General features: G+C 40.9%; 1 protein-coding gene across 6 annotated transcripts in view; it reads right to left on the minus strand.

Annotated features, from left to right (window-relative positions):
- epb41l2 (erythrocyte membrane protein band 4.1 like 2) overlaps positions 1–6,863 on the minus strand; it is a 48,711-nt gene extending 41,848 nt beyond the window's left edge. For all 6 annotated transcript variants that reach the window (XM_054618852.1, XM_054618850.1, XM_054618851.1 and 3 more), the window contains exon 1: positions 6,729–6,863. The gene's annotated coding sequence lies outside the window, so the exon portion shown is untranslated. The remainder of the gene's footprint in view (positions 1–6,728) is intronic.
- Positions 6,864–9,310: the final 2,447 nt, after the last annotated feature.

Raw genomic sequence — 9,310 nt, forward strand, 5'->3', positions numbered from 1 at the left:
ATTCAGCCTCATGTCACCATTATAGAACACAATAATCAATTCTGACAGCGACGATCGCATATTAAATCATCTGGTAACAAGACGAGATGCATCGGGATCTGTTTGATTCAGCTACGCAGATGATTAAATGATTGATCGATCTTACATTTGCTTCACAGTGATCGATCAGAGACGCTGCAATGCAATGATCAATTAGTGAGAATGTAAAGTACTCCAACACACACACACACACACACACTCACAGCTGCCTGACATTCATTTAACTAAACTACTAACCTCAACCCCAAGAATCTAAAATTAGACATTTCCCTTGTGGCCATAAGATGTCCTCATTTTCAGAACATCATCCTGTTTTCTCATTTACTTAAAGTCCAGACACACACACACACACACACACACACACACACACACACACACACACACACACACACACACACACACACACACACACACACACACACACACACACACACACACACACACACACACACACACACACACACACACACACACACACACACACACACACACACACACACACCATTATGTGAACTAAGTTGCTGCTCTTCTCCATAGGTCAATGACATGACCAGACAGATTATTTAGGCGGCCCCTCGTATCAGTTAATCCCAGACCAGTGACCTCTGACCTCTAACCAGGAAACGGGAAGTTCAGCAAAAGGGGGCAACTTCAAACCCGTCTCCTGTTTCACTCGATTTCATCTCCGTCTTTATCATCAATCTCTCATTTTTAGCCGCACATAGTATCTCCGCCTCTATCTCTCATCAGGAACCTGTCAAGTTTTTTAAAAAAAAAACAGGAAGTGACAGGGTGCAAAACATCCGCAGAGTCATGTTTTTGTATCTCGCTCTCTCTGAACATTTGAAACAAGTACCACACCCGCTCCTAGTTAGCATCTGTTGAACCATCTCCTCTAACTGAACAGGTACTCCCATAGTTCAGACCTGTGGGAAACACAGACTATTGACGCTGCTTTCTACACATTGCACTGGTTTCTTTACACTCCTTCCAAGATGTTTAACAAACGTCGGAGCTTATCAAAAGGCTTCTAATGAGAACCAGTGTTTTGGCCCCTTTCTTGCCCCGGACACTCCTCTCCTCTCACTTCCGTTTCCTCCCCTCATCCCTTCCTCTTTATCGCTCTTTCTTGGGTATCCCACCTCCTCGCTGCTCCCCACGTTCCTGACTTGTAATACAACCCCGAATGAAAGAACAATCGACACACAGAGTAAATGAATGAATCCATCAGTCACCTAGAAACTGACCATCTCATTTTGATTTTCCGAAACCTTTGTCCCCCACACTATAAAAGATCTTGAGACCATTATTTATAGCACAATATATATCCTCTATTCAACCCGTGCTCCCCAAGACGTGGCTTTTTAAAAAAAGATGAAGGCCGTGCGCCCCCGTCCTGCCACCATGCTCTGCTCAGCCTCCCTCTGTGAGAACGCGACCCTTCCTATGCTGATTAATCTGTTTTTAACTACGTCTGGCCCCCCGCCAAAGACACGGGCCCACGCTTCTTTCAGAGCTGGACACTTGCTGGGGGAAGGCAGGTTGCCCTCTCTTTTATCCCCCCCTCTGATGTAAAAATGTAGCACTTCAACAAAGTGATTTTTCTATTCTTCTCTTAAAAGACCCTCTTGTTGGAACAAAAACAAAAGAAATATGACTCGGCTAATCTCCACAAACATACAATCAAACTCTATTAAGCTTTTTGTTTCTGGTTCAATACAATTAAGTTAACATTAATAGACAACTAAAAGTCAGATTTTTATATTTTTTGGGGCATTTAGCTGACCCTCTTACCCAAAGAAACTACCCTCCCCTCTCTCTCTCCCTTTTTGTCCCCTCCATCTCACACGTCCTCTACATCTCTATCCGCCCTTTCACTCTCCCCGCCTCCCCTCTCCCCCTCCCTCCCTCACCGTCTCCGTGGCTGTAATAAGCTGAACATTGCATTACAGTTTCCATTCATCCGTGGCCCCTCTGATCTTCCCTGCGTGAATGCGGGTTCCTGTGGTCCCCCGCTGGCCGAGCGGCTCTGAAAAGCTGGAGGCTAATACCCCGCCGGTCACGGCTCACTGCTGCACTGTAGACTGTGTCCACCTTTAGTAATCGTTGTGACTGACCCGATGTCACGACGATCATTGGGGGGAGATGAAGGCTTTGATTTGGATTTACAGTATTAAACCACTTTGATAAGACTAGAAGGCGAAGACGAGATGAACGCTGTAGGCAACTGGAAATATATTAAGGGACATACAGTACCAGCCAAAAGTTTGGGCACACCTTCTTATTCAATGGTTTTTCTTTATTTATTATTATTATTTTTTCTACATTGTAGATTAATATTGAAGACATCCAAACTATGAAGGAACACATATGGAATTATGTGGTAAACAAACAAATGCTCAACAAACCAGAATATGTTTTATATTTTAGATTCTTCAAAGTAGTTGAATGAGAAGGTGTGTCCAAACTTTTGACTGGTACTGTATATTAGGGAGTTTACGGTAGAAAATAAGTTTTCTCCGTTTTCTAAAAAACACGGTCCGTACTCAACCCGATGAGGGACAGTAGGGCCGTCTGTGTGCGCCTGAGTTGATGTGACGTGTTGTGCTCCTGTTGAACCGACAGGGTCAGGATGAAAACGCACATACACACACACACATGCACACACACACACCCGGGGATGTTCCCATAGCCTTTCCGAATGGTTAGGCAATATTTTCTCACCCTCTCCGTCGCTCTCGCTCAGCCTCTCTCTTTCTCCTCTTGTGTCCGACCCTTCCTCACTTCCTCTCTGCGTCTATCAGTATTCCCATCTTTCTCATTTTGTCACTCCACCTCTTTTTTCTTTTTTTTTGTCGTGACTCTGCGACTCGCCCTTCACAGGGTGAGAGAGAAAAGTACAAATGCAGTACTGCACACGAGCATTTGATGGGTTTTCCTTCAACAAATGCAGCAGTGATAACCAATCAAAATATTAAATATGAAAATTAAAAGAAGCCTGAGTCAGTTTTACTATCTCTTATGACAAACTAGTTTTTTACCACAGTGCAAGCAAGACGCATACAGATTTAATAAATTATTAATAAATACACCTGTTTTCAGCATTAAAGTATCAGCGCTACTACTGCCACATTTGTTTCTTTGTTGTTTGAGATTTTAATCAATCTATGACTATCACTATATCACTAAAAGTTCATCCAATAATACATTTTCATCTACAAATGACTGGAAACGATGATTTTTTTTTGACTGACAATATTGATAGGAAAATAAATAAATATATATCGTGCACTCATTCTGGCTCGAACCAGAGTTAGGTCCAGCTACATTTAATGAGCAGATTCTCCCACCAGAACAACCAATTAAGGGCCTCTCATTAGTGGGTTGGACAGAGCCGCCACTGTTCTGCACATCCTGGGAGTCTGAGAATGAACATGGCACTGATGATTATAGATAAACTGTACACCCACACACACACACACACACACACACACACACACACACACACACACACACACACAGAGAGGGCCTGATGGGGAAAAATATCACCGAAGTAACGGACGACTTCTGGATTTCCCTTGTGGCTTACCAAACCAAGAGTTCTTCCCGCTCACATTATATTAAATAGAAAATGTTCCGATGCAAATTCTTTATTCTATGTGGCTTCATATCATGAAAGCTGTAACCTTTACTGGAGGTGTGCTTTTTCTTTCACTTGACTGCATGTTCTGCTGGGATAAATAACCTGTAACACAATACAAAATCACAAACAATAGCCCTGCTGAAAATAATACCTCTGTTAAGCATGTGACGTTCAACTGCTGTTAAGACTTTGTGGAGAGAAAGAAAGGTGTGTTAAATTAACACCATGGTGGTTTTTGAGTCCTTAGTTTCTGCTGCTGTTGTACTGCATACATATGTTTATTGGTCTCCATTCTCAAATGGATTGGTAGGAATATGTAACGCCAAAAGAATATAGGAATAAAAATCCTAAAAGGCTGTTTGATTGATAGATGGTAAGTCAGCAATCCACACAAAATATTTTTTTTTTTAAAGATTTTAAAGACAATGAAGTAGAAGTATCCATACAAATAATTGTGTGGACACATTGTCTCATGAAAGTACTGTAGCTGGCCGTCTGTGAGGCTGGATGAATGATGAAGCTGTTATGTAACGTGTTCAATGCCACGGGGGGGTTTTCACTCTGCTCTCAGAGAGGTTTAGGTCAGCATCGGGTTTGAGAAGAAGGATTATAGTCTTGTCACCATATTCAAACCAACATGGAGATGGGTTAACACGGAAAACAAAGATTATATGTATGTAGAAAAAAATCCCCTGCTGTCTAGTTTATGTCCATTATATTAGAATAAATAGCTATGCAAAGAGTTTTAGAAGTCATTCTAGGAAAAATGTGACATTGTGACAAAATTGTTACAATGGCAAACAATAAAGCATTTTTTCTGTCTGTAAATATAATATTTCAGTTATTGTTGATTTTCTACAGTTTTTTATTGCTTATTTATAATACTTGTTTTTATTTGATTTTTATTTTTGTCTTTCTTTTACTATGTCTCTTGTGTGCACTTTACCCTCTGCTGCTGTAAGCCTGCAAATTTCCCCACTGCGGGACTAATAAAGGATTATTTTATCTTATCTTATCTTATTAAAGAGACAATTTTCCTATCTCTGAAGTCCCACATACACCAGTACAGTCCCTGACATTGTGTCGACCCTGATGTCCTCCATTTCTATCTAACCTACCTTCATTTCCCTCAGAGGAGAAAATACAAGAAGGCCGTGGGCATCGGAGCCGAGTTGTGCTGATTAAAGTGATGAGTAGTTGGCCATACGCACACCCACGACACATGGAGACGGATTAAAAGGGTGATTGTTGGTAGCATAGCCCTAATATCAGTCTGTCCGTGCTGTTCTGAGTCATGGTAATGCTGCAGCACATGTTGGCCATTGAACTGCACAAGCCCCCTCTCAGATAGTTATTGATAAAGGCAGGTATGTTTGTTTAAAAAGAGAGAAATGTAGAAATCTGACTGTGGCACCATGCAGACATTGATTTAATTCATCAAAGCTAAATTCGGTTGATGCGACAGATATGTTTGCCAAGTGCCACTGACTTTTTGTTTTTTACACGTCAGCACTATCTCTGTTCAGTCCGGTTTATCTGTCAGTTGGTCTGTGAACTAGTTGAACCCTTGCCATCTGTCAAACAAAGTGTGACTTCTAAAGGATCCGCCTGGGAAACACACACACATGTTGAGTCATTTATGTCTGTGGGCAAATAGTAAGTTAGAGTACGACAACAGAGTAAGGCACCTTTAGACGGAAACGGTGGTGCGGTCAAGGGCAGACCCACCAAAGTCTCAATTTTAGAGGGTTTAGAAACCATTTTAATCCATTTATTTCCACAATTGACAGCAGAAATGTGCCATGCATGGTATGGTTAACATAATCTGCTATTTACGTGGTCATATTAGAGTTCAAACAACAGTTCAATTGATCATTTGAGCCACATTTTGGCTGACTGCAACTAATCAAAAAGTAAATTTGACCATTATCATCCTTGTTGGTATGATAATACCTTGGGCAAGACACTTAACCCCAAATTGCTCCTGAAGTTTTGCCATCGGTGTGGACTGGATGTTGCATGAATGTTAGTTAGAGTCTGATGGTGGCACCTTGCATGGTAGCCTGTCATCAGTGTGTGAATGGATGAATGATGTGTAATGATATGTAATATACTACTGATTGTAAGTCGCTTTGGATAAAAGCGTCTGCTAAATGACTGTAATGTAATGTAATGTAATGTAATAATAACAATAATAATGGGATGTCCTCAACCTTTGAATTAGCTTTAAATTGATCAATAAGAAACATTGCACATGTTATCTTGGTTGGAACAGTCACAACTGGGACAAACCCCTTCTTCTGAATTAGTAACCACACAGGACTGCATTTCCCAGACACCTTTAGGAACCAATTTCCATAATGAAACCATCTGAATATCATCATATATCAACGTGTTCCAGTGTTGCTCAGGGAGGAAACACTACCTAGTTTACCAGGAGAAGGACTGACTACATGTTTTTCGTGGTTATCAAAAGGTGTGGTGCCTTCAAACAACCATCTGCTTCTTTTAAACTTAAGAGGCAGGAAACAGGAACATAAACGAAAAGGACGGACTTTTTTAAATAGTCTTTGAACGCAGCGTTCACGTTAAGGAGCAGCAGCCAGCGGTAACTCGCCCGTAACTTTACACAGAGGTAGGATTCACTTGCACCAGGAAATGGGAGCATCAGCATGAATTTAAATAAAAACACGACTTTTAAACACGTTTACGTCGCTTTAACTACAGCTACGCTTCTGCATTGAACCTGGGATGCAACGGGACATTAAAGCAGTGCAGGTGATGATAACGGGGGGGTAATGTGGGAAGAAGATAGGCGCCATGAAGAGCCTTAACGCTGCACAGGAGGCATGACTGCGACCACAGATAGCGGATTTAATTTAGAAACGTGCAATGTGCATGCAAATAAACGCTCATAATAACTGTGGTTGCACATGCATGTTGAGCAAAAATATATATGTTCTGCAAGAAAATAGACATTAGAAAAAAACGCTAAAATATTGTGCATAAATCACGTGATTTGAAAAGGTGGGAAATAAAACATTACCTGTTGGGGTTTTATAACGATGTGGGGAACTTTTTCCAAACGTGGCCTCTCACTGGGTTCTCCTCCAAAAAATAACGCACGTCCCACTACCTCAACCTCCAGAAAAATCTCCACAAAATCTGGCGATGCCTCAAAGCAGACGTGTCCGTCATCCGCAAGTCCCGCCCCCCGTATAGTTAAAAAACATCCTTCAGCGGGCTCTCATTGGCTCAGAGGAGACACTGTTTTAGATCCTGCGATGTGATTGGTCGCCAGCGCTGCCCATTCAAGTTCGAGGGACGTTCGAAGCAGATGTGGCAGTGCTATGTTGGCGAGGTAGCGCCCTCTAGAGGACGGATAGCGACACTGCAATGTGGTGAGGATGTAGTTCACTGGTTTATTTAGTTTACTGCAATTTAGTCCAGAAAAATAGGGATTTTAAGATCAGGTTTTTTTTTTATTTAGTTTTAAAATAAATGTCCTTCAGTTCATTTCCAGCCAGAATAAATCCAAAATGAATGGATGTTTTTAAAGAATTTCCATTAGTCTTTGGTCTTTCATTCAAAAACATGTTTTCCTCTAGAAAAAAAAAGTTTAGGGGCTACTTTTTTAATTTATTTTATTAATATTTTACTTGCATTCAGTATTAATAGAGGTTGATGAAGTTCAGTTTAGAACTTGAAATTCCTCTCACACAGTTCACAACAGACAAATTGGTGATTGATCTACAACACAAACAACGTGGTGCCAACCCAGTATTTGAAAAACACTGCAGCACAGTGTCATGAATATTTAAGGTCGGTTGTCAGCTGTGACCCCTTGATGAAGCTACCTTTGTAAACCGTTAGGTGTTGTGTAAGTCACAGCACAGAGCGGTTTTAATTTTGTAGCACTGCTGAAATAAAAATATATGCATACAAATCATTAAAAATGATGGAAAGATTTACTGAATAAGTGTCTTCCACACTTATTCTTTCTCACACGCAAAGGACACACTTGTCATTGTATAACATAAGGCATGGCTTCTGCCACTACACACAAACAAACACACACACACACACACACACACACACACACACACACACACACACACACACACACACACACACACACACACACACACACTCCTCTTACATACTGTATATACAAACACCCACACTGAGATTAGGGAAGCTCAGGTAATTGGCTTATAGTGTAAAGCAGCGTGGAGATTTTAACATCTAGAAAAAGAGGAGGAATAAACAACCGCATAAGAACATCAGCTATAGACTAACACAAACAACTATAGGAGAGAGTGAGTGAAATACTAATAATGTAAGTTTAAAGAATCTCTTTATGCAGCAGGTAGTGTGTGTTTCAGTGGACTCACCATGAGTAGAGCAGCAGAGAAGCACAGCAGGCCAATGGAGCGTTCAAACATAAACACAGAGGGGAAAACAGAACAAATCAGACATTTCTTTGAACCCTGAGCACATCTACATGTTTATTTTATGAGCTGCATCTGCTCCATGCAATTACATCACAAAGATGTAATAGTTTGGTTACAGTTACATGATCCCTGTATTCTTAAGAGATTGATGCATAACTCCTGTCTACCCGAGAGTTTATGCATCCCAAAAAAAAAACGTCAACATGCAGCACATCTCCTCTCTGGCGTGACAGCAAACAGTCAGGTATCAGTCTGGTAAATCTTTTCGTCATGATCAAATATTTAAGGTGTGCATTTGAGAGACAGATGTTGTGAGAGATAGATTAATCACCAATTTGTCTGTTGTGAACTGTGTGAGAGGAATTTCAAGTTCTAAACTGGCTGAGAAAATAACGTTTGGAGGAGTTATTGGGAAACACACCCACACCGGTACATTTAATCACACAGATATCACAGGGCTGATTGAATTAAAAGTCTCCTCCCTCTGTCCCTGAAGTCTTCGGCCCTATTTGTCCTCACAAGTCCTGAAATTGAATTCCAACCTTGTGAGGAGGAAGCACACGGAGCATCTTGACCTTTTATTCAGTCAGTTTCATAATAAAATCAACACAGGCTGCCTGGAGGGTTAGTATCACTTCATTAATACTGAAAAATGTGAGAGCGGTTTTATAAAGCAGCACCTGAGAGAAGAAAGAAGACTCACATTCAAATGTAAAATCTGCTACATAAGTGATAACTGACTAATAACATCAGTGTGAGTCCACACAACCTACTGATCTATGAGTCTGTTAGTGTGTCATGAAAGTTTCTAATGCTTCTCTTGGTCTTTCCTGCGCTTTATTCTACCATCCATTCACAAGATATAACTTTAAGAACACATATAAGGTCACAATGAAGACACAACTATCAGAAATATAATGCCACTATAGAGCTACTTCCAGATTTCTATGATGTACGCAAAAAAGTAAAGGAAATCAGAAAGGTGTACCTGATTGTCAAAAGTCCCATCTTGCACAAATAGTTCCCACACTGAGATTAAGTCTTGACTCTTCGCTTAATCAGCCTGACCTGTTCAAAGATCTCTCTCTCTCTCTCTCTCTCTCAGCTATGTCTCTCCACCTTCTATTTCGGCCCAACAGAAACCTCTCAGCTCACACAAACAGTTGCCTCTTTA

Source organism: Anoplopoma fimbria, chromosome 18 (assembly GCF_027596085.1).
Source record: "Anoplopoma fimbria isolate UVic2021 breed Golden Eagle Sablefish chromosome 18, Afim_UVic_2022, whole genome shotgun sequence".
Taxonomy (NCBI): domain Eukaryota; kingdom Metazoa; phylum Chordata; class Actinopteri; order Perciformes; family Anoplopomatidae; genus Anoplopoma; species Anoplopoma fimbria.